Source organism: Dasypus novemcinctus, chromosome 9 (assembly GCF_030445035.2).
Source record: "Dasypus novemcinctus isolate mDasNov1 chromosome 9, mDasNov1.1.hap2, whole genome shotgun sequence".
In the NCBI taxonomy this organism is placed as follows: Eukaryota; Metazoa; Chordata; class Mammalia; order Cingulata; family Dasypodidae; genus Dasypus; species Dasypus novemcinctus.
The window spans coordinates 112,331,299-112,355,908 of NC_080681.1; the positions used below are offsets into that span (position 1 = coordinate 112,331,299).

The 24,610-nt window shown below is 52.5% G+C and overlaps 1 long non-coding RNA gene across 1 annotated transcript; it reads right to left on the minus strand.

The window, feature by feature from the left end:
• Positions 1-3,803, minus strand: LOC101437491 (uncharacterized). The gene is made up of 3 exons (XR_002798547.2): positions 3,713-3,803; positions 3,079-3,186; positions 1-1,895 (listed from the first exon to the last, which is right to left on the minus strand). It is a non-coding gene; the product is annotated as an uncharacterized lncRNA (long non-coding RNA).
• Between the last annotated feature and the right edge of the window lie 20,807 nt (positions 3,804-24,610).

The following is a 24,610-nucleotide window of genomic DNA, read 5'->3' on the forward strand; positions in this document are numbered from 1 at the left end:
CTTCCATCCTGTTTATCCCAAAACATTACTTTACTTCCCATTTGGGTTCCCATAGTGTGACTGGGTTTTGCATCTGGCCAGACCTCTCCTCGCTGGCCCCTGCAGCAGCTGCCTTCGCCCCCATCCGTGCCTTTGTCCCAGCTGTGCTCTCCACCTGGCTGCAGTCTCCACTCCAAAGATTTGGATTCAGTCCCACTCCACCCCCCACAAGAGATTTACCTGACCCGGGGCCTTACCCCTTTCGCGGCCCTTTGCATTTATTTGCTTCCTGAGAAATGGTCAGCCCACTCGCCTGGTCTAAATTTCTGGCTGGCAGCTTCTCTCCCCAACCCCTGAAGACTGTGAGCTGCTTGCGGGCAGCTCCCAGCCTCAAAGCAAGACGCTCCCAGTCTCAAAGCAAGACGCTCCCGGCCAGGCCTTCCCAGGACGTCCCACCCAGTCCCCTCCTCAGCGAGGAAGAGGCAGCTCAGCTGGGTTTGTCTAATGACAACAGCTACTCGCATTTGCAATCACGCTTTAACAGTTTACAAAGCAGTGTTCACACCCCTCAACTCGAGGGATGCTAATTCAACCAGCCTATCTCGCAGCCAGCCTGGCGGCAGCGGGAGCTCCACTTCTCAGGAGGCCAAATCGAGGTCCAGAAAGGGGCAGGGACTGGCCCAAGGACACACGATGGACTTTTCTGTAGTTTGATTTTGGGGGATTTTTTTGTTGTTTTTTTTTTGAGATAGGCCTCGGTGACTTGACTTGTCCTGACTTGCTCCAGTTAAATTAGGTTTGCTCAGCCGTTGAACATCTCTTTCACGCCTGGCCCTGGGAGGCAGGGACACAGCCGGGGACCTGCTGGAGAAGTCCCTGCTTTCCTGGAGCCTCCGTTCTGCTGCTGGAGACAAATATATGGACAAGATAATTCAGATAATGACAAGCGCTAGGAAGACAATAGCCAGGCGACGGGGCAGTGGGAGACGGAGGGGAGGGGGTTACTCAGGCATGGGGAAGGCCTCTTGGGGAGGTACATGACGGCTGAAAGCTGAGGAGTTCAGCTGCAAGCGTGTGTGGGAAGAGTGTTCAGGTGGAAGGAACTGCAGGTGCGAGGGCCCTGAGGCAGGCCTGCTGGGTACATTCTAGGAACATAGCTGAAATACAGCAAGTTGCTGGCTTGTGCAGGGGATTAGGCCAGAGAGGAGGATTGTCCCTCATGTTTTAAGCATAATGAGGAGCCATTGAGGATTGTAAATGGACAATGAATGGGTTAAGGTGGGGGAAGCTGCATGAGCTTGGCGGAGCAGGCCCCAGGGCCTAACCCGTCCCACCAGCGATGGGGCTTGTCTGGCCTCTGCAACCCTAGATGGAGATTCCAGAGTAGGTCCCAGCCTTCCCTTAACTCACTGTGTGACTATAGGCAAGGTGCTCACCCTCTCTGGGCCCTTCTTGCCACAACTGCAAAATGAAGGAGTTGGCCAAGGCAGTTTCTCTGAGGCCCCTTTCAGCCCTGACCCTCTCATTGTTGTAGACTCAGAGGGGGCTTGTGTGCTCATCTTGGCCCTACCAGAGGATGCCAACAAGCTCTGGGTCACCTCAGCTTTCCCCGAGGAACCTTTTTCCTGAAAGGGAGATATGTCATGCTGAGTGGCAGATCCTGGAGAAAACATAGACCTTGTTTCTCAATGAACTCAGTCTCCAACTCCCAGCCCAGTGCCCTACCCTGTCCAGCTGCAGGATTGGCTTGAGTTCTAGTTCCACCTCTAGTTTGCTGTGTGACCTCAGATAGGGCACCTGCCCTCTCTGGGCCTGACCTGGGAGAGTCACAGATCTACCTTAAGGTGCTTGTGGATGAGCGTTGTCCAATAGAAACAAAAGGTGAGCTCCAGATGTAATTTTAAATTTTCTAGTAGCTGCATAAAAAAAAGTAAAAACAGGTGAAGTTAATTTTAATATATTTCATCTAACCCAATATATCCCAAACAGTATTTCAACATGTCAATTAATGAAATATTTTGCATTCTTTTTTTTCATACCAAGACTGAACTACAGTCTATTTCATACTTCAGCACATCTCAGTTCACACTAGCCACAGGTCAAGTGCTTAATAACCACAAATAGCCACATGTGGCTAGTGGCTACCACCTTGGCTAGTACAGGTCTAGATACCCACAGCAAGACTTACATCTGGAGTGAAAAGCACTCTCTAATAGAGGTTGTGCAAGCCCTCTGGAGGCACAGAAAGAGGAGAAGGGGTGAAGACTTCCTGGAGGAGGCAGCATTTGAAGGATTAAAAAGTCTTGACAGCTTCTTAATATCTTTCCTCCGCTATTAAAGAAAAACTTTTTCTACCTCGGGATACAAGTAACCCACAGTCATTGTTAAAAAACGAAGCTATAGAAGAGGTAAGAAGGAAATGGGGAACCACCCATAACCCCCCCCCTGTCCTAGAGAGTCACTGTATTTGATCCATTTCCTTCCAGGCATTTTTCTAGGCACAAGTAATTTTAACCAAACTCTGCTATTGCCGTAGGTCCAGTGCCGTGTCCTCTTCCCCCTCCCGCTCTGCGCTGTGAAGCGCGCATTTCCCTGGGGTGGCTAAAAACTCTCATTTAACTTATTGCTAAGGGCGTGCACTATTCCAGGGAAGGGATCGACCATCCATCGGGCAACTCTCGGGCCTTTCTGAAGGTCCCCGCGAACCGAGCTGCACTCCGGCTCGCCCTCTGAGCACGGGCGCTGCAAGGAGAATGGAGAGAAGCGCCCCCAAAGCGGCGCTCTGCCTGCCCGCTCCCGGGGTCCTGGGCCTTTGTGATCCGAGCTGGAGGAGCCTGGGATGGGCCGCGGCCGGGCGGCCTCCCGACTGCCACCTGGCGGCCCAGGAGGTGTGCGCACCCTCCAGGGGCACCGGCAGCGCGGACGTAGCCGGAGGCAGGCGGTGCGGGGCCCTGGGTCTCCATTTTTGACCCCTGGGTCCCGGCTTTACTCCGTGACCGGCCTTCCGGGGCGGGGGTGCGGTCACCTGGATTTTCGTTCTGGGTAAGGGCTTCCCCCTGCTCGCTTTCTGAGCAGCTACGCCTTTGGGAGCAGACCTACCTGGGTTCAAATCCTGCGCCCCCAGCCGTGCGTCCTTTCCGAAGCCTCCCGGCTCTGCCTTGTAACCTGGGCTAATAACAGTGTCTCTCTCCTAGAGCCGCTGTGAGGCTGAGATGAGATAATACGTGAAATGCTGAGCACTCCAAGTGCTGGCTCACAGGAGGCCATCCATGGTTTTAATTATTTGACGTCAGAGGGAAACTATATGCAAAGTACGGGGCATGGATCTCATTTGTTCCCATTTTCTTTTTTCTGGTTCTCAGTACTTAACCTTCCCCCCCACCCCCTTCCCCAGGGTTTCCCTGAAACCCCGAATCTCCAAATCTCTGACTGAACTGCTTTCCTGCTCAAAAGTGTTCCGTGGTTTCTCCTTGTCCCCCGAGGGAAATACAAACCGCCTTTGTCTGGCATTCAAGGCAGGTCGAGGCACCACCCAGCCCACCTCCCCAGCCTGGTCCACCCTTGGCTCTGCAGACCCTCTACTATGGCTAAACTGCCGTCCTCAGCACTCAGGCACAGCCCCCATTTGCTCTCCTCCAAGCTCTCCCCACACTCAGTTTCTTTCTGGATCACATTCTCCCCATCCTGCCTTCCAGAATTTTACCCTTTCTCCAAAGATCCGGCCCCATATCACCTGCTCCAGGAATCCTGCCACAGTTCAACGCCCCTGAGGTCCCCGGCCTGCTGATGGCACACACCTCCACGTACTCCATCCAGTATTCTCGGGAAGCAGCTTCATGGGGTGGGGAAAGTATGGGGAGATATGTATTCAAATCTGGTGTTATCTTGAGCAGGGATTTCCTTGACGCTCACTTTCTTTATTTGTAAAATAGGTCTGATCCTTACAGCTTTTTTATGAGTCTAGAAGGAGGTGACACCTACAAAGCACCTGCTGCTGGTGAATGGCTGTGACAAGCTCGTCTCCTTTCCTTGCCAGTTCCTGCTCCCTCTAGACAGGAAGCCCTCCAGGGCAGCCTGCATCCCGCTCACCAACGAAGCCTGAGCCCAGCAGAGGGCTTGGCACATGGGTGCTAAGAAATTGCTTGCTCGAGAGATTTGCGGTCTCTCTTGCTAACATTGGAAACAGGTGGTAAAGCCGAACCCAGGCATCCTTGAGCCATGGGACGGACCACTTGGAGCAGAGTCCCTTCCTCATGGGAGCTGGGAGGGACTGGACTGTCCAGGTCACGGCCGGGGGTCCTGGGATAGGGGGCTCTGGCTTGCAGTGGGCGGCCTGTCTCTGCAGCCCATTCCCACTCATCACCTGCTGTGATCTTCACAACAAGCCTGTGAACCTGGCAGCCTTCCCCACTTTCCTGCAGTGGAAACAGCAGCCGGGAGAGGAAGTGACTTAGCTGAGGTCGCTTAACAGACTCCTGGGTGCTGGCCTGGGTGTCAGTTCTCCTGACCCCCAGATTAAGGCCCCTCTGAAGCTCGTAGCTGTGTCGTGGCGGAAAAGGCACCAGATTTAATGTCAGGAGACCTGAGTTCAAATCCAGGCTCAGCTGTTTACTCTCTGTATGGCTTAGGGTAGTTGTGTCACTTCCTGAGCCCCGACTTCCTTGTGGCGGGGGGCCGTGCTGGGAAGATGAAAGGCACCAAGAGATGGGAAACGCCTCTGTAAACCGCGGGGTGTGGCGTTCAGGTAAAATGTCGTTACAGTTGCACACCGGCCTGATACAGATGCTTTGATAGTCGCATATCAGGCCTGATATGGGGCGTTTTGATCTTTGCGCACGGGGGGGAGTACACAGAGGAGTTTTTATGGCTGCCCGCCTGGCCGGCTGTTTCCCAGTCTGCCTCTCACCTGGAGTTTGAAAGAGCTGTTTTGGTGGGTGCGGCAGGGTGGGGGAGGTGGCTGGTAAGCTGGGCGTGGAGGCCGGGAGAGGTGCCACCTTCATCAAGGCATGATCCCATAAAAGACCCAGACGCGGGCTGGGCCCTGGGGTTGGGAAGCACAGGCCCCTTCCTCTAAGGACCCTTGTGTAGGAAATGCAGTAGTGGTCGAACCGGGAGCAGCGGAGCAATCTAGAAAGGTGAGATAAGATGGGGGCTCCACAGGCTGGGTCACATTTGAATTGGGCCAGGCAGAAAGGAGGTGTTCCGGAAGTATTTACTGAGTGGATGGGTGGGTAGGTGAGGAGGTGGTTGGATGGGTTGAGAGAGAGATAGAGGGAGGGAGGGAAGATGATGACAAGCTGGCAGGCTTCCTGGAGGTGGTGACACGTGAGCCATGACAATTCTCTGGATTGCAAGACATTTACTCAGGAGTTTTGGAAAGAACACACCTGGTGATCAAAACCCAGAGTCTCCACCCTGTCATCAGGAACTGGCAGAATCCACAAGCCTCACATGAATATTCAGCATCTAAGACATCTCTAATCACCAAGCCACCAATAACAAACATCACTACTTTTTGCTTAGGATTTACTTCATGCCAGGGGCTGTGCTGAGCACTTTACCAACATCTATCTCGTTCATCCCTCAGAAAGTTCTCCCAGGGAAGTGGCTGTGGCTCAATCAGTTGGGCTCCCGTCTACCATATGGGAGGCCCTGGGTTCGTGTCCCGGGGCCTCCTTGTGAAGGCAGGCTTGCCCTCATGCTGCAGAGAGCCACCGGCCTGGGCGCCGCGGAGAGCCAACTCAACAAGGTGACGCAACAAAAAGGAAGACAAGTGAAAAACACAGAAGAGCGCACAGCAAATGGACACAGAGAGCAGACAGCAAGCAAGCCGCAAGGTGGGGGGGGGGGATAAATAAAAAATAAATGCAGACACAGAAGAATGCACAGCGAATGGACACAGAGCAGACAGCAAGCAAGCTGCAAAGGAGGGGGGCGGAATTCTCTCAGCATGCTTGCTTGGGACTTCTGCCCTGCCTGCTCTCTGCAGGTTGTCCCCTCTCGGCACCTGCCCCCACTGTGCACCTCGTTTAAACGCTTCGGAGAGCCCGGGATCGGCGAGCACCGCTTCAGTCCCGTGTGGGCAGAGCTGTCCCCCTACCGTGTGGGCTACTGGCCCGGCTGGGATCCTGCAGCCCTTGGGTCGCGTGGGAGAGGGAGTAGCTCTGCCGGGGCCTCGTGGTGGGTTGAGGCAGTCAGGACTAGAAGTCAGCTCTCCTGGTGCTTTCTATCTCTGTGTCCAGATGGGAACAGGTTCCTTGGGTGCAGGAGAATTTCTGAGAAGGAAGAAGGGGCTCTGTGGATAGTGGGCCCAAGCTTCCCAGCCTTCAGGATTTCCCTTAGATAGATTCTGTTCCCAGGAGGAGGGTCTCAGATGTTGAGGCAAAGGGGGCACCCAGTAGGTCTTCAAGATAAGTAGTATTTTACATTGATTTCGATATACCCTTGAGGTTTCAGATTCAGAAAAGGCTGGAGAGCATGTGTTATAAGAATGCAGAGAGAGAACGCACACGGGTTAGTTCTCCACGCCTCTGTAAGGAGTCACCCCAAAGCTTAGTGGCTTAAAACAGCAGGCATTCATTGGCCCGCAGCTTCTGGGGGTCAGGAACCCCAGAGCGGCTCAGCTGGGAGGTTCGGGCTCAGGGTCTCTGACAAAGCTGAGGTCAGAAAGTTGGTGGGAGGGGGCATCATTGGAGGCTTGGCTGGGCCTGGAGAGCCCACTTCCCAGGGGGCTCAGGCACGGCTGCAGGCAGGAGGCCCCCATTCCTCAGCGACCGTTGGTAGGAGGCGTTTGGTCCTCACCACGGGAGCCTCCTGACGTGGGCTCGAGTGTCCTCACGACGGAACAGAAGCCCCAAAGTGAGCTCCCCAGGGGGAGCGAGAGGAGGAGCCACAGCGCCTTTTTATGACCTAGTCCCCCCAGTGGCGCAGTCACTTCCACTTCATTCCATTAACCAGAAGCAAGTCACAAGCCCCGCCCACCCTCAAAGGGAGGGCGTGAGGCTCTACCTGCCCAACGGAAGGTATCTGCGAATTTGTGGGCATATTTTAAAACCCCTACAGCAAGGAAAAGGCTTAGCAGAGGATCTGGCTCATAGTTACTTCCCATGTTTGCATTTCATTTCACAGTTAAAAGGGCATGTTGCATCCCGTGTTACATTTCCTGTTCATAAGAACTCTATGGTATCAGTATTTCCATTTTACAGATGAGGAAACTGAGGCTCAGAGAAGGCGAGTGATTTGCCCAGAGTCACACAGTCAGGGGTGGAGCTGGGGGCTGGCGTTGCTTCCACCCGAGGGAGGGACTCCAGGTCTGTATTTGGACTGCCCAGGGAGCTCTGGGAAGCCGAGGACACCGAGCAGGCCACAGTCAGGGCAGCGGCTCTTCCAGGAACAGGATGGGGCAGGAAGAGGGGGTCAGGGAGGACGGGAAGAGATGAGGCACCGCTGGCGTGAGAAGCCGGCTCCCGGGTGTGACGTGCTGATGGATGAGGGTGGGAGGGATGGCGGGCGGAGACCTGGGCGGGCGGCAGTGTCCGAGGAAGGTCTGGTGCAAGTCCTCCAGGCTGGGGAGTTTCCAGTGGGGCGACTGGGAGGTCGGTGGGCTCTGGGATCAGGGGGAGTAGGTCAGTGTCAAATGTGGGGGGGGTCCCCTTGAAGGTGGGGGCAGCCCCCCCAGGGCAAAGAGGAGGAGCAAAGCTTGAGGACAAGCCTGGGGCTTTGGGTTTTTTGTTTGTTTTGCTTATTTAGTATTTTTTTCTTCTTTATTTTCTTTTAAATGTTACATTCAAAAAATATGAGATCCCCATATGCCCCCCAACCCCACCCACCCCACCCCTCCCACATCAACAACCTCTTCCTTCATCGCAGCACATCCACTGCACCCGGTGAATACATTCTGGAAAACCGCTGCAGCACATGGACAGTGGTCCACATGGCAGTCCACACTCTCCCCCAGGCCACCCAGTGGGCCACGGCAGGACACACAACAACCAGCATCCGTCCCTGCAGCACCACCCAGGACAGCTCCAAATCCTGAAAATCCCCCCACACCATATCTCTTCTTCTATCTCCCTACCATCAGCAGCCAGCTTGGCCACCCTCTCCACATCACTACTACAATTTCTTCCCTTGCTAATCACAATAGTTCCCCAGCAGAACACCAGTAAGTCCACTCTAATCCATACTCGATTCCTCCATCTTGTGGACCTGGGATGGCTATGTCCAGTCCCCCTCTACATCAAGAGGGGGCTTAGATTCCACATGGATGATGGATGCAATTCTCCTGCTTGCAGCTGTAGGCACTCTTGGCTCCCTGGTGCGGTGGTTGACCCTCTTCACCTCCCTGTCAGCTGCCCAGGGTAAGTCCAAGAAACCAGAGGGTAGGAGGTGCAAGTCTGCTGAGGCCCAGGGTCTGGCCGTCACATGGACAGTTCAGAGATTCAGGTCTCCTGCGTATACACCAACCCAAATGCCAACCACAGGTCCAGTAAAAGTAACAGAAGAGGCATGTGTAGAAAGGTTATATCTGAGTCCAACTCCATCACACTCAGGAACACAAACTCCAAAGTAGGGCCAACTGACATGGCCCTGAACTCCAGAGCCATCTGCCTTGACCATAGAACCTGTGGGTCGCTGCAGCCCTCAGGAGAACCAGCACCTGGCTTTCCATCTACCTTGGCTGTCTCTGATACCCTGCTGAGGTGTGCATAAGCATCACCCCATGATGACCCCCCGACTCTTTTTTGGAGAATCTTTGCCATATAAACTCACTTGTCCTTTCCATTTCCCCCATTTTATCCAAAGTCAAAAAGCAGTTTTAACACCTGATAGCCTGGGGCTTTGGAATGAAGCTCACCGGGGTTGAAATCCTAACTCCACCACCGCCTCTAAGCTGTGTGCCTTCGGGCGGTTACTAAACCTCTCTGAGTCTCAGACAACTACAATGGAGATGGGAATAGCCACTGAACCCCACCTCTGTGCACTCCATACCCAGCATAAACACTCCTATCCAGATGCCTATAACACTGTGGTGCTCATTTGTCTTCGCAGGCAGAAAAACTTTACCCTCTGGAGCTGCCAATAGAGCAGCCCCTGGCCACATGTGGCAACACATTCAACTGTAAGTTAATTAAAATGAAATAAAAATCCACCATCACAATAGCAGATCTCAAATACTCAGTAGTCACATATGACCCTGTGGCTCCTGTCTCGGGCTGTGCGGAATGGAACATTTCCATCCTGGCAGGAAGTTCTAATGGACAGCACTGGTCTAGGGCAGCACTGGCCAAGAGAAACGTCATGCGAGTCGCAGGTGTAATTTTGGATTTTCTAGGAGCCACAGTAAAAACAGTAAAAAGGAAACAGGTGAAATTAATTTTAATAATATATTTTATATAACCCAATAGATCCCAAGTATTATTTCGACAGGCAACCAATAAAAAAAAGTTAATGAGAAATTTTACATTCTTATTTTTCCCTTACCAAGTCTTCAAAAGCCGGTGTGTAATTTATATTTATGACATATCTCAATTCAGACTTGCCACATTGCAGGTGCTCAGAAATCACCTGTGGCCAGTGGCCCCTGCACTGGATGGGTGGGGGGAATAGAACTCCCATCATGGGAAGTGGACTTGGCCCAGTGGTTGGGGCGTCCGTCTACCACATGGGAGGTCCGCGGTTCAAACCCCGGGCCTCCTTGACCCGTGTGGAGCTGGCCCATGCGCAGTGCTGATGCGCGCAAGGAGTGCCGTGCCACGCAGGGGTGTCCCTGCGTAGGGGAGCCCCATGCGCAAGGAGTGCGCCCCGTAAGGAGATCCGCCCAGTGCGAAAGAAAGTGCAGCCTGCCCAGGAATGGCGCCGCCCACACGGAGCGCTGACACAACAAGATGATGCAACAAAAAGAAGCACAGATTCCCATACCGCTGACAACAGAAGTGGACAAAGAAGAAGACGCAGCAAATAGACACAGAAAACTGGGGTGGGGGGGGAGGGGAGAGAAATAAATAAATAAATCTTTTAAAAAAAAAGAAAAAAAGAACTGATATCATGTGTTATGTGATAGCCTGGGCCTCTTTCACCTGCTGCAGTGCTGTGTGACCTTGACCAAGTTATTCAATCTCTTTGAGCCTCGATGTCCTTAACTGTACAATGGCCATGCTATTATATCCTATATGTGTTATTGTCATGTTCTTATCTTATCATTTTCTTATACAGTGTTACTATACTGAACACAGTGATTATTGCGAAGATTAATGAATGAGCACAAAGCCTGTAGCACTTCCACACCGCAGGGTAAGTGCTTGATAAACACGAATTGCTGAGGTGGTGGTTGTTTCTATTGGGGTCTGTCTGTCCCACTCGCCTGTGAGTCCTTGGAGTCTCCCAGGAGGTTCGTTCCCCACCTCCCCACTACTCCCGCCCCCAGGACCTGACCAGAGCTCCCCCCTCTGTCTGGGGTTCCCTCTGCGGTTAGACAGGGGTGCAGTTGCTCAGCGTGGATGTCTACCCCACCTCTGCGTCCCGCTCTGCGCTCCTGACTCAGGCTCAGCAAACATTTCCAGCCCATGAGGTAGTTGTTGGTTCAGAAATCAACCCCAGGAAAGGAGGCCAGGGCAGGGAGGGGGGAAGAAGTCCTGGGCTGGGAGACAGAGGCCTGCTGGGAGCGCCGTCTGCTACCTTGGTTAGGTGCCTTTCCCTCTCGGGGCTCAAGGGTCCCATCTGTAAAATGGGCAAATCCAGCCTGATGACTCGCAGGGCCCTTCTGTGGCTCCCGAGGGTAACGGGGTGATGAGGGCCCCTGACCAGCCAGGCTGGGTGCCGAGATGGGAGCACAACAGGTGAGTCCCTCCCGTGTTGGACGCTGCAGCAGGCTGCCCACTCGCTGCACTCCAGGAGAAAGCCAGCCTGGAACCCGGGTAGGTCTCCTGAGCCCTGGTCCTTGCCACCTCCTCCTTCCACTGAGGAGGGGGAGAGAGCCCAGACTCTGCAGCCCGGCTGGGCCACTCGTCAGCTGTCTCTTGACTTGCCTCAGTTTCCTCATCCATAAAATGGGCACATTAGTGCTTAGCCAGAGGGTGGTTGTGAGCATTAAGAGAGCTAACGTATGCTGAGAGCTCAGAACAGCTCCTGGCTCAGGTCGGCGCTCTCTCGCGTTCCTGGTATATTATTTTTGGTTTTCATGAAGCAGGTGGAAGGAGGGGCAGATGGGACACTGCAAGCCAAGGCCCGGACTTATCTTATCTAATCCTCACATCAGCTCTATGGGGGTGCTGTGATTGCCGCCCGCCCCCACTTTAAGAGGAGGAGACAGAGGACTAGAGGGGTGAAATGACTCACCCAGGGGCACACAGCAAGCACGTGGCAGGGCAGGGATTCGAACCCAGGTCTGACTCAAAGCCACACCCTTTCTCCTATGCCTTTGCTGTCTTCTTGGGGGAAAAGAAGAAATAAGCTCTGGGTTCTTCGGCTGGGTTCCCTCGGGGCGACCAGACCCAGCTCCCCTCTGCTAGGAAAACCTCCCCCCAAAACGCCCTGTAGAATTCTGGCCCCGGGCTGGGCCTCCACCTGCCTCCCCCGTGCTCCTGGACTCAGGGAAGGCAGCGGTCCCAGCTGCAGCCCCGGCCTGTGTTTTCTGGACAAGACTTGATGGCAGCCAGACCAACTAGGAGCTCCGAAATCTCTTTCCAGGGCCTCATTTGCATAATCCCCACAATCCAATGCAGCTCCGGCTTCTTTGTGATATTAATTATGTGTGGGGTGAGGGAGAATGCCCTGGACAAGGAGAACCGGCTCCCGCTTTTCAACTACGGTCCCCCGCGCCACCCCGACCCCTCCCAAATATATGATGGGTGCGGTGCAGAATTGGAATCCAGCTCGAGCTGGCACCCCTGTGTGTTATTCTGGGGCTGCCTGCTCCCCTCAAACCACTGGAACGCCTTCCCCTGCTCAGAGAGTAATAGGTTGGTGTTAAATGTTCAAATGTGCCATAAAACATACCGTTACATTTAAAAACTAATCCTAGAGGGAAATAATAGACTATTAGTTAATAGGTAGAACTGGTAGCTGGCCGCTTTCCCATCCCATCTCAGGCAGTTATTGTGCTGATTTCTTCCCAATTTTGAGATCAGCCTAGAAAGATGAGAACCACTGACCTGATCTCCTTGGACTCCCCTTGGGTTCCATGTCCCAGTCCCAAAGTTGGATGTCTGAGGCCGATTTTCAATTCTGCCCCGTAACTACAAGGCAAGCTCGACACCATCGTCCATTAATTGCTGTGTGACTTTGTCTGAGTTACTTTCCTTCTTTGAGCCTCCATTTCTTCATTTATAAAATGAGAGAGAAGCTGATGCCAGCCTTTTCTTTTTTTTTTTTTTTTTAAAGATTTATTTATTTATTTAATTTCCCCCCCTCCCCTGGTTGTCTGTTCTTGGTGTCTATTTGTTGCGTCTTGTTTCTTTGTCTGCTTTTGTTTCTTTGTCCGCTTCTGTTGTTGTCAGCGGCACAGGAAGTGTGGGCAGCGCCATTCCTGGGCAGGCTGCTCTTTCTTTTCACGCTGGGCGGCTCTCCTCACGGGCACACTCCTTGCGCGTGGGGCTCCCCCACGCGGGGGACACCCTTGCGTGGCACGGCACTCCTTGCGCGCATCAGCACTGCGCATGGCCAGCTCCACACGGGTCAAGGAGGCCCGGGGTTTGAACCGCGGACCTCCCATATGGTAGACGGACGCCCTAACCACATGCAAGGAAATCAAGGCCACTCAGTAAGGAAGTGGAAGAGTCAAGGTCTCAGCCTTGGCCGTAGAATTAAAAGCGTGTGTGTAGCCACCAGGCACTACCACCTCCTTGGGGTGTTCAGGGTCTGGACAGGTCTGTATGGGCCCCGGTGTGAGCCAGCCCCGCCCCCCCAAGTACAGGGACTGGAAACCACACAACTTGGCCTACTGCTGGTGCCTAGCAACCAGTATTTGCTCATTAAATGCATGTTTGGATGAAAGACAAGACCTACGGAGCGTGTGTGGCCCTGGGCAATTCCCTTTGCCAAACCTGTCTCAACATTTGAGGAGCCCAGGGCAAGATGCAAATGGAGGCCTATGTACCATGTATATGAATATTTAAACGTTATAAATCAAACTAATGAACAGTTGAATAAAATATGTGCTATTCTCCTACACTACAAATTTACTTTCGTTAGAACAAAATAAAAAATATGGGCAAAGCTATGGTATTTGTATGACTGAAAGTCAGTAAAGTATCAAAGACCACTGAATTTACTTATTATTGCATATGTATATTCTCTTGATGGGTTGGTAATGTTTGAATGAGTAATAAAAAATATAAACATGATTCATAAATCATTAGATATTTATTCCACACATTTTGTTTTTCTTGCCTTGAGTTCAGCAAAATCACTAATTGTGTTGTTATAATCAAGAATTTCACATAATTTCTGCTCTGTTGCTGGTAATGCCAAATTAGACACCCTTTCTCAAGTCATTGTATTTCTTAGATAGTGTTTAATTAATTTCATTTTGGAATTTGTTCTGCTGAGGATGTAGCAACAAATTGTCAATAAAATTCTTAAAGTAATATTTAGATTTGGAAATGAGCCATGAATTTTACAAAGCAAGCTCAAACCTTGTAATGGGGTTGCGTATGATAAATTGCGATGATGGTGGAAAATATCACAAACCATTTTAAGTTCTTCATATAAATCATATCACTTGTATCTTGATTTTTACTATATCTCAAAGCAATATCTCGATTCAACAGTCATGTAAACAGTTGGTGGCATGCCTCAAGCGTGGTACATCTGGATCTACATAGATAGAAATTTAAGAGTAATATGAATTATTTAATATCACAAAATGTTCCTCAGCTGCCCCGTGCAATTTGTGAGTACCTCTGGAATCACGAATCAGAACATGAAGAGAAGCAGGAAAATGGATGCTTGGAGCTCCTGGGAATTCACTACATTCATGCTATCTAAGAGGAAGATTTAACAAGTTAATTAATTTGTCTTTTACCTTAGGGAAAAGCCCTTCCTTCCCCCGTCAGCGCCTCCCTGTGCTCCCCAGCAGTGTCCAGCTGCAGTGGTGGCGCAACACAGCCCCCAGGTCTCCCTGGCATTTGGTCCACTGTGCCCGAACAGAGAGCAAAAGAGGAGGGGAAAGGCGTCCCTTGGCCTCCCTGGGGCCCGAGTGGCATCTGTCACGAGTGCAGGTGTTGCCCATGATGGGCGTGCAGTGCCAAGTGGCCGAAGCGCCACGAGGTCGTTATTGATGGGTTTGTGTTCGTGATCGTGGGTCTCTGTGCTACTCAGGTGTGGTCTGTGGCCTGGGACTGGTCCATGGACTGCCTAGAAACTGAGAGTAAGTGTTGAAAACCTTTCCTGGCGCATGTTGTGGGCGGGGACATAAAGTGGTGTCGCCGCTGTGGAGGACGGTTTGGTGGTTCCTCGGAAAGTTAAACATCGAATTACCCTGTGACCCGGCAATCCCACTTGCAGGTATACACCCCAAAGAATTGAAAACAGGGACTTGAACAGCTATTGGTACACCAGTGTTCATAGCAGCATAGTTCACAATGGCCAAAAGGTGGAAGCAACCCAAGTGGCCTTCAATGTGGTATATCCATACAGGGGAGTATTACTCACCTCTATAAAGGGACTGACGTTCTCCTATCTTATACAACATGGATGAACCCAGAAGACATCGTGTTGAAAGAAAGAAGTGAGACACAAAAGAACAAATATTGTGTGATTCCACTTATATGAAACACTTAGAACCACTGAGAACGTGTAAATCCATAGCGACGGAGATTACAGATGACCAGAGGCCGGGGCATGGTGGGGGACGCGGTGTTATTACTTAATGGGTACAGAGCTTCTGTGTGGGATGATGGAAAAGTTTGGGTAATAGTCGGTGGTGATGATAGTGCAACATTGTGAGTGTAATTAACACCCCTGAGTTGTACACTTGAAAGTGGTTAAAACGGGGAATTTCGAGTTGTATATATATTACCACAATAAAAAGTTATTAAGAAAATAACATTGCTGCTACATCCAAGTTCATGTTCATTTTTCTAGTAATTCATTTGTATTGTCTTTTATAAAAGTGTCAGTCCACAACAGATTGGAAATTACAAAACAAAATGGTCCTTCACCATAGATCGTTTGAGAAGCACTGCTTCAACGTGCACGACCTGGAGAAGGCCCTTCTTGGCCGGGGTTAAAGGCATTTCTGATTCACTTCCCTGGGCCTCAGTTTCCCCAGGCGTAAAAAGGTGTGCTTGAACGGCGATGCTCCAGAGGCCTCCCAGCCATAAGCCCCCCGGATGCTCTGGGCACTGGAATTCCCCGAGCCAGGACGCCGCCCGGCTGGGGGGCCGCCCGCTCCCGGTGGGCCCTGCTCCAAGTGCATTTCATGCGCCAAGGCCTCCTTTGTCTCTGCTGACATCTGGTTTCCTGCCTCTGCAGGTACAGTAGGGCCTGCTCGTGGATGACACACACTGGCCACTTTCCCTGCTTACGTCTTGGCCAAAGGTCCCCAGCATTTTCCCACCGAATCCACGAAACTCTCCGATTGAATGTCACTCCCGTTTTCCATGATTCACAGTTGGGGCCGAAAGGGGTGAGCTGATGCTGATGAGGATGTGCCCAGGGAGGGGCCCCACAATGTAGAATGTCACAACTGGAAGGGACTTGATTCGATTTTTTTCTCTTCTCACACAAGCAGTATACATTCACTGCAAAACAACCTGAAAAGACAATATACATACATATTTGAAAAAATTATCCACCATCTCAGCTCCCCAAAATAACCAGCTTTACTATTTCAATGAATCAAAATCAGCAGGAATATGCTGCTGGTGCTGTTTATAACCTGCACTTTCCATTTTACATACATCATGAACCTTTTCCCACGTCTGTAAATGAGCTGTTACATCATCAGCTTGAGTGACTGCAGAGTAGTCCATTGTGAACGGGTTTGGCAGCTGAGGCGACCAGTGTCCTCTGTCTGGACGCTTATGTCCTTTCTCCCTCCCTTGTGCTATTATAAACAATAAACATTCCTACAGCCAATGTTTTCATTATTCCCTTAGAATGAAGTCCTAGAAGTGGAGTTTCTAAGCCAAAAGGTATGCATGCCATATTTAAAAGACCCCGGCTACAGGATCTGGCAGTATTGATTTACTGCAACGAAAGTATTAAAGAGTTCCCGTTTCAACTCGTTTTGACCAACACTGGATAGTATCACTTTTTGTTTCATTGTTGTTTTAATTTGTATTTCTTTAGCTGTGAAAACAGGCACGGAGGTGAGAGCGTCTTATCCAAGCAAATTAGGACAAGCCAAATGAAGCCCAGGTGTTCCGATGCCAGTTGAGGCTGTTTCCCCTTGATTCTGGGGCCCCTTGAGTGGACGGAGGGAGGTGCAGGAAAGCACCTTTCTTGTGTGGGGAGTCACTGTGGGACTTTAGCTGCTAACTCCTCTCTCTGAGGAGTTTTCTCACCTGCCAGATGAAGAGGTGGGATGAAATCCATCGCTCAGTTCTTTCTGAGCTGGGAGATCAAGGCTGTCCTGCCATCTCCGAGTTCCCTGTCAGTGCTAATGTCATAATGAAAATCTCCCTTGAGCAAAACCCTTCACTATTTGCAAACCATTCCTGCCAAGTAGGAAGGAGAGGTATTTTATTAGCCCCATCTCATAAATAAGCAAACTGAGGCTCAGAGAGTTCAAACGAGTTAACCTGTTTGAACCTAAACAACTTTAGGCAAATCCCCCGGCCACCCGTCCTCCGACGCACCTCCTAATAAGACGGCTGTCTTGCAGCTCCTCCTACATAGAAGTTCTGAATCCCCCAATCTCTACCCTCCTGGCACAGCTACTCTGTGTCAGGGGTGGTGGGATGCAGAGTCGAACAGGGACCTTGCAGTCGGTGGGGGAGACTCGCATGAAAAACAATTCAATGGAGGGTGGCAGTGGCTCCGAAGCCCTTTGACAGAAGGCAGCGAGACAGCTGTGGGAGTATGGAGGAGGTACTCTCCAGCACGGACGAGAGGCATCAGGGTGGCTTCCCGGAGGAGGCGAAGCCTGGCTCTCATCTTGAAGGGAGAGGAGGCGATAGCCAAGCGAAGGACAAGGAGGGCGTCTGGGGCAGAGGGAACAGTGTGAGCAGAAACCTGGAGACAAAAGAGGGAACAGCACATCCAGGGAACATTTAAAAGGCCACAGCGCTTGGACTCACTCCAGTAGGCAGTGGGGAGCCAGGGAAGGGTTTAGGCAGGTGGAGAGGCGTCAGTTCATTTGTTCAACAAACAACGTTCAGTGGCCGCCACGTACCAGGCGGGGTGACAGGCCCTGGGTCCCAGCAGAGAACAAGACGGACAAGGCCCCTGACCTCACAGAGCGCATCCCTCTGCGAGCAGGGGCTCTCGAGCTTCGGGGCCGCGGGATCCCTTCGCACTCAAACATTTCCAAGCAAGGACCCCACCGAGCTTTTGTTTATGTCACTAATATCTCCGTCAATATTTCCTTGCATTAGAAACTAAAAGCAAGACTTTAAAAAGTATTTATTTAAGTCATTTCAGAAGAACAGTGATAAGCCTATTATATGCTAACATAAATAACATTTTTAAATGAGAAGTAATTCGATTTTCCAAAAATAAAAAAGAGTACTTGGTGGGAAGCATGGCATTGTTTTACATTTTTGCAGATCTCTTTAATGTTTGGCTTAATAGAAGACAGCTGGATTCTCCTATCTGCTTCTGCACTCCCTGGGATGTGCTATCATGTATCTGGAAAACTCCACTGCTCACTGCTGAGACAAAAAGAGTGAAAAAGCCAATGGCATTTTGTATTCTCATGAAAATATTTTGACCTCATGGACCCCCCCAAAAGGATCTTTTTTTTTAAAAAAAAAAAAGATTTATTTATTTTTTATTTCTCTCCCCTTCCCCCCGACCCCCACCCCAGTTGTCTGTTCTCTGTGTTTATTTGCTGCATCTTCTACTTTGTCCGCTTCTGTTGTTGTCAGTGGCATGGAAATCTGTGTTCTTTTTGTTGCGTCATTATCTTGCTGCGTCAGCTCTCTGTGTGTGCGGCACCATTCCTGGTCAGGCTGCACTTTCTTTCGCGCTGGGCGGCTCTCCTTATGGGGTGCACTCTTTGCGGCTGGGGCTCCCTACGCGGGGGACACCCGTGTGGCAGGGCACTCCTTGTGCGCATCAGCACTGCGCATGGGCCAGCTGCACACGGGTCAAGGAGGCCCGGGGTTTGAACCGTGGACCTCCCACGTGGTAGACGGATGCCCTAACCACTGGGCCAAGTCCACCGCCCCCAAAAGGGTCTTGGGGCTTCCTGAGGATGAACCGGATGGGGGTCCTGGAGGTGGGGAGCCCTGGGTGGGGTGGGCGCCGAGGAGAGGGGCTGTGCTGGGACGTGGGGCTGGGTGTGGTTTCGACTGTGGTGGGTGGAGACCGGGCGCAGGCTCCAGTGTAGGGGCGGGGGAGCGGGTGGCCGAGGTGGGGCCTGGCGGAGGAGCGGGTTTAGGGAGGAGATGATGAGTTAGGCTTGGAACACGTCGGGCCTGAAGGGTCTGTGGACCCCCATGTGCTGTGTCCAGAGACTCTGGCTCCCAGGCCTGGCCTGGTCACTGGACCCCGGGAGGCCTGAGATTGTGAAGGGGGTGTCACTGGGAACCTGGCTGTCGGGCCCAGAGGGAAGGAAGGTTCTCAGGTGGGCTGCCCCCACCGCTGGGGTGCCACCTGTGAAGGTGGGTGGGAAGGGGGTGCATGGCCTGGAGGCTGCGGGGTGCCTGGGAGAGGGAGAAGGTCTGTCTCCCCCCAGCCTTGCCGAGCAAACGCTGCCTGATCTAAGCCAAGGAGAGGCCCAGCCCGGGCTCGGCTGAAGGGGGGCTGGGGCTGTGGAAGGAGGGGTGGGCTGGAGGCCTGGAGCTGGGTGGAGGTTTGGGGTGTTGGCGCAGGAGGTGTCTACCAGGTGGGGGATGTTCAGGGGAGGGGCGTGCCCAGGGCCTCCGGGAGAAAGGGACTCGAGGAGGTTCTCCCTGTCTTTCAATGTCTGCCGCCTTTGCGTTTCTCACGTAGTTTTATTGAGACATTCCCATACCGTGCAATCCACCCAAGGTGTGCCCTGCTGCCTTTTAAGAATCTGGACTCCTTGCCAGGTGAAGGCAGATGTGGGCCTGTCCAGCAGCAAGTCAGCGGCCTGACCGCAGCCCCATGCTCTGAAGCTGTCCTGTAGGGTCTCTTATGGTTGATTTGGGTTGTAGGAAAGCCAGTCTCAGGCTGCCCTGGTCCCTGGGGCAATTGGTGAGCTCTGCCCCGGTGCTAGCCCCATCCTGTTTGCAGGGTCCCCAGGGATAAGTCGGGCATGAGCTTGGCCTCATAAGCTCCAAGACTCTTGGGAGAGACCACTAAAGAGGCAATGAGAGTCTTCAACATTTACTGAGCATGTATTAAGTGCTAGGCCCTGTTGTTTTTTTTCAATTGTCTTTTTTTAAAAGATAAATAGACCACACATGGGAAACGGACTTTGGCCCAGTGGTTAGGGCGTCCGTCTACCATATGGGAGGTCCGCGGTTCAAACCCCGGGCCTCCTTGACCCGTGTGGAGCTGGCCATGCGCAGCGCTGATGCGCGCAAGGAGTGCCGTGCCACGCAAGGGTGACCCCCGCGTAGGGGAGCCCCACGCGCAAGGAGTGCGCCCGTGAGGAAAGCCGCCCAGCGTGAAAAGAAAGAGCAGCCTGCCCAGAAATGGCGCCGCCCACACTTCCCGTGCCGCTGACGACAACAGAAGCGGACAAAGAAACAAGACGCAGCAAAAAGACACCAAGAACAGACAACCAGGGGAGGGGGGGAAATTAAATAAATAAATAAATCTTTAAAAAAAAAAATAGACCACACAAAACATTACGTTAAAGAACATTAGAGGTTTCCACGTACTCCACTTCCGACCCCATCCCCACTTCTCCCACCTCAACATCCCCTTTCATCAGTGAGGCACATTCACTGCATTTGGTGAATGCACCCTGGAGCACTGCCACACTGCGTGGACCATGGTTTACATTGTAGTTCACACTCTCCCCAGTCCATCCTGTGGGTTGTGGCAGGATAAACAATGTTCTGCATCTGCAGTATCACTCAGGACCGCTCCAAGTCCTGAAAATGCCCCATATCACACCTCTTTCTCCCTCTGCCTGCCCTCAGCAACTCCCGTGGCCACCATCTCCACATCAATATTACAATTTCTTCCATTGCTAGAGTCACAACAGTTCTATAGTAGAATACCAGCAAGTCTATGCCAATCCATATTATATTCCTCCATCCTGTGGACCCTGGGCTGGCGATGTCCACTCCACCTCTAAATCCAAGGGGGCTTAGATCCCACATGGCTGACGGATGCGATTCTCCTCCTTGCAGTTGTAGGCTCAGTTCCCTAGGGTGGTGGTTGACCATTCTCACCCCCTGTCAGCTGACCTGGGTAAGTCCAATGAACTGGAGAGTAAGTGTTGCAACTCTGCTGAGGCTCAGGGCCCAGCTGGCGCATGGACAGTCCAGAGATTCAAGTCTCCTGAGCATACACAAACCCCAGTGCCCAATACAGGTTCACCAAAAGTGGCAGAAGAGGCATGTGTAGAGAAGTCACATCTGAGTCCAACTCCATCACACTCAGGAGCACAAATTCCAAAGTAGGGCCCACTGGCAAGGCACTGAACTCCGGCGCCATCTGCCATGACAGTAGGACCTGGGTGTCTCTGTAGCCCTTAGGAGTACCATACCACTACCTGGGGTTGTATCTACTTTGGCTGTCTCTGAGATCCTGCTGAGATGTGCATAAGTGTGACCCCTCTGATGACCTCCTGGCTCATTTTGAAGTCTCTTAGCCATATAAACTCATTTGTCTTTATCATTTCCCCCTTTTATTCAAGGTCTTTTTTGTAGTTGTGTCACCAGCTGGTGTTTGGTATAATTCCTCAGCACCAGGGAGGCTAATCCCCAGGAGTCATGTTCCATGCTGGGGGGAAGGTAATGCATTTACGTGCTGAGTTTGGCTTAGAGAGTGACAGGCCCTGTTCTTTATGAGAACTAATTTATTTAGTTTTCACAACAATTCTACAGGTGGGAACAACTGTTATCCCCATTTTAAGGAAGAGGAAACTGAGGGACAGAGAGGTTGAGTGACTTTCTCAAGGTCACACAGCCAGGAAGTGGTGGGATTGGGGTTTGAACACAGGCGGCCTGTCTCTGGAGCTTGGATACTTAGCCACTGTGCTCTGCAGACATGGTTTGAGAGTGACACGCAGAGCTGGGAAGTTCTATAACAGGGACCACAGAAAGGACTGTGGGAGCTCTGACATGTGTACCCTCCTAGCTGGGGGTCTTCAGGAAGATTTCCTGGAGCAAGTAACATAGAGGCACAATATTGAACCAGGCAAAGCAGGAAGGCCATTCCAGGAGGAGGAAACAGCATATGCAAAGGCCAGGAGGCGGGCAGAGAGAACATGGCTTCTTCAGAGAGCTGCCAGGGTTCACAGCAGCTGGCACGGAGAGGGCGGGGCTGAAGGGAGAATGAGGCCGCGGCGTGGGGGAGATGTTCCTTACCCAAGGGCCAGGCAGGGACCCAGGAAGTGTGAAAACAGAGATGGATCTGCAACTCCACCAGGAGGTCCCTTGGGCCCCGCAAATTCAACATGTCCAAGCTGAGGTCACCCTAGCCTGGGCCCCGCCTTGCCTGGCCCCCGTGTCCTCTCACTCAGGGATGGCCCCCCCAGCCCCCCAGGTGCCATGACGGTGTTGCGGGTTGAACTGAATGTGACCTGGTGTGTAAGTAGAGTCTTTGCTCATGTGGACAACTTGAGACAAGGTCAAAATGGTGCTGGGTAGGGCCTGCACCCGATGCCCGCTGTCCTTAGGACAGGGAGATGTGGAGGCAGACGCATGGAGAGGGAAGGCAACTCTGTGAAGATGGAGGTGGAAATTGAAGCAACGCAGCCACAAGCCAAGGCGTGCTCAGCACTGCCAGGAGCCAGCAGCAGCTGGTGGAGGGTTCTCTCCCACAGGTGTCAGCAGTCTGGAATGCTAGGCTCCAGAACTGAGAGAAGAGCTGTCTGTAGTTCTGAGCCGCCTCGCTTGTGGTGGTTTGCGGCAGCCCGGGGAAAGTCATACGGGTGGAAATTCCAGCGTCGCCTTGGCGCCTTCCCCCTCCCGCCTCCACCTCTTCCAATCGGGCAGCAGCTCCTGTCCCTTCACCCTCGACCCCTCCAGGTCCAAGCTGCTGCCTTTGCCACCTGCTTGGGCCCGTCCACAGCCTCTGCCTGGCCTTGACCTCCAATCTTGCCTGTCTGTCTCCATGCTGGAGCTGAAGTGACCACCATCTCTCTTTTGCTCCGCAGCCTGCAGGGGCTGCCCGTGCTTGGCAGGAGGACGTCCAAGCTCCTGGGCCTGGCCTGGCTGGCTTGGCCCCCCCGCCCTCCCCCCGGCCCTGCCTGCCATGCAGCCCTCTATGGTCCAGGCTGTCTGGATTTCTTGCCTCTGGGCCTTTGCACAGGCTCTTCGCTGAACCTGAAAGCCTCTCCCAGCCCACCCCCCTCACCTCTGAAACACGGGCACGGCCTCACCCTTTCGCCTGCTGCGTTTCTGTGACCCGGGCATTTCCATGGCCCCTGGACCACCGCCATTGTAGCACAGGCGATTTCAGCTGTCTGTCTTCTCATCAATCTTTCTAGCTAAAGGGAAGCTGTATGAAGGAAAAGCCTGCCTCTCTCCCCCAGCACACGGCAGAGCCCAATGCTAAGTGGGCACCTGGTACTATTTGTTGACTGAGTGACTGAATGAATGGAGCCTGGCACCTGCTCCAAAGGGGCTCATAGGCTCCAAGACAGAAATTACAATGCAGAGTGCCACGGGCCCCCTGAGAAAGAGAAAGCAGCACGGGTGCATGGCAGGGGGCGGGCAAGTGTGCAAGGGCAGAGTGGGGAGCAACAAACTTTCAGGGGCTTCAGAGGTGACGTTATCTGCTGGGTCGTAAAGGATGAGTAGGAGTTTGCTAGGCAGGGAATAAAGGGGAGAAGAACAGATCTTTAAATGTTCCTTATGATTATTATTGATCTGATGATGCCTGGGACTGACATGAAAATTACTAGTCCAGCAGGGAAGGTGGGGAAAGCACGAAGACTCACACTTGCCATCGGAGGGGTGGCTCTCACTACCCTCCTGAGAGCTCCAGATATGAAAATTACCTAACAGCAGACAGAGCCATACGGTTGGCTGGAGTAAATGAAGGAGTTTATGGGTGCTCTTCCCTGGAAAGCCCAGGAGTGGACTTCAGGCCTGGCTGGATCCAGTCCTCCAATGATGCCATCACTCATCTGTCTCGCCATCTCTTGCCTCCACTTTCCTCTCCAAGGGCCTTATTCCTCAGAACTCTCTCCCCATGTGTTGGCAAGATGATTTCCTGCATAGCAAGACCAGGAACAGAGAATTCCCTTTTCTCAAGAGTCTCCCCCCAAATTCCTGGACAGGCTCACTGGCCTGACACAAGCTACACTCCCATTTTTGAACCAAGCACCATGGCCAGAGGAGAACGGAATATGTCAACTGGCCAGGCCTGGGATACGTGTGTATTCTCCGAGAGGGAGGGGGGATGGGAGGGGGAGTCAGCCCCCCCTGAATTGCATAGACTGTGAGTGGGGACGGGAGGTCCCGAAAGGCAAACCAAGACGCCACTGCCAGGAGAAGGGGTGGACGTCAGGCAGGGAGAGCAGCTCTCCTTGACCCTGGCTCATCTCCCTTCCTTGCACGCTCACACACTCATGGATGAACGTGGCAGGGAGACGCCCAGGCATGAATAGACCTAGGAAAGGTAATTTTGTGTTTGTTTTTCCCAGCCTTTCTGACCTGGAAACCCCTTTAATTGTGAGGGAGACTAAGTGGAACCTTTCCCTTGTGGACACTGGGGAAATGCCTAGAAATTTGGCCTTGCGACCCTGGCCCAGCTCTGGAGAACCCCCACGCACCTCAGCGCTCTAGGCAGACCTGGTCCCACACGTGGAGCGGAGATCCTGGGCAGGAGGACGTAAACTTGTGAACCAAAAATGAGCTGGGGAACCTTGGAAAATCACACGGGGCTGAAGAAAAGGGAGAAAAGGGTCTGCATCGCCATCTCTAGTGGGTTGAATAATGTTCCTCCAAAATCCAGGTCCACCTGGAGTCTCGGCACATGGCTGCTTTGGAAACAACTTCTTTGCAGATGTGATTAGTTAAGATCTCGAGATGAACTCATCCTGAATTTAGGCTGGGCCCAAACCCAGTGACTGGGTTTCTTGTAAGGAGGGGAGAGGGACTGGAGAAGAGGCCGTGTGGGGCAGGCAGAGATGGAGCGAGGTGGCCATGAGCCGAGGGACGCAGGAGCCCCAGCAGCTGCCGGGGGCAAGGAGGCTCCTTCCCCAGCACCCTCAGAGCCTGATTTCAGAACGAAGCTTGTCTTAAGCTGCCCAGTTTGTGGTTCTCTGTCACGGCAGCCCTGGGAGACTGAGACACGTAGGAACAAAGCCTGCTTGTTTTTGTGTTCAGTCTCCATCCTCTCCTCGCAGGGATCAGCTCCCTGTGGCCAGGAA